Genomic DNA, 610 nt, shown 5'->3' with positions numbered 1-610 from the left:
TGACCCAAAAAATGTTCATACCGTCTGAAACTTGAGATGATTCAGATGCCATCTTTGACCTCTTGCGTTTGGAGGACCCTTAAAGAGAAGAAGTAACCAGGATGGACATTTTTAGTTACTTTCTGTCATTCATAGACAGGAAAGAAAACTGATATTCAAGGTAACAGCTCTGACAGCTTCATAGCATAGGAGTCTTGAGCTGGTTCTCATTGAAGACTTCTGTGTCACTTTCACTGACTTGAGACTTCTGTACAGCTCTAACTTCAGAAGACAAACCACCTGTTTTGATAAAAACAACATTTTGTGAACTTATCTTATTTCACATACTAAAGTGGCGAGTAGAACAAAAAACAAAAACAGCATTTTTAAGTAGAATGCATTCTATTATGAAATCTATTGTCTACTCACTTTGTATGCCCAAATCAATCTCATCAAGAGATTTGCCTTTGTAGACCTCAGTTCCACGTTCGATTGCCATGAGCAGCTTGCTCATCTTTGCAAGCTGAAGTGTGTTCTCGGTTAGGCAATAGTATTCACAATGAACACGAATATCATGTCCCATAAATTTGGCAAGTTGATCCAACTCATTTTCTTTCAGGTTCATTATCTG

This window comes from Monopterus albus, unplaced genomic scaffold (assembly GCF_001952655.1).
Source record: "Monopterus albus unplaced genomic scaffold, M_albus_1.0 scaffold312.1, whole genome shotgun sequence".
Classification (NCBI taxonomy): Eukaryota; Metazoa; Chordata; class Actinopteri; order Synbranchiformes; family Synbranchidae; genus Monopterus; species Monopterus albus.
The sequence above is the reverse complement of the archived record's forward strand: the minus strand, read 5'-3'. Positions refer to the sequence as shown.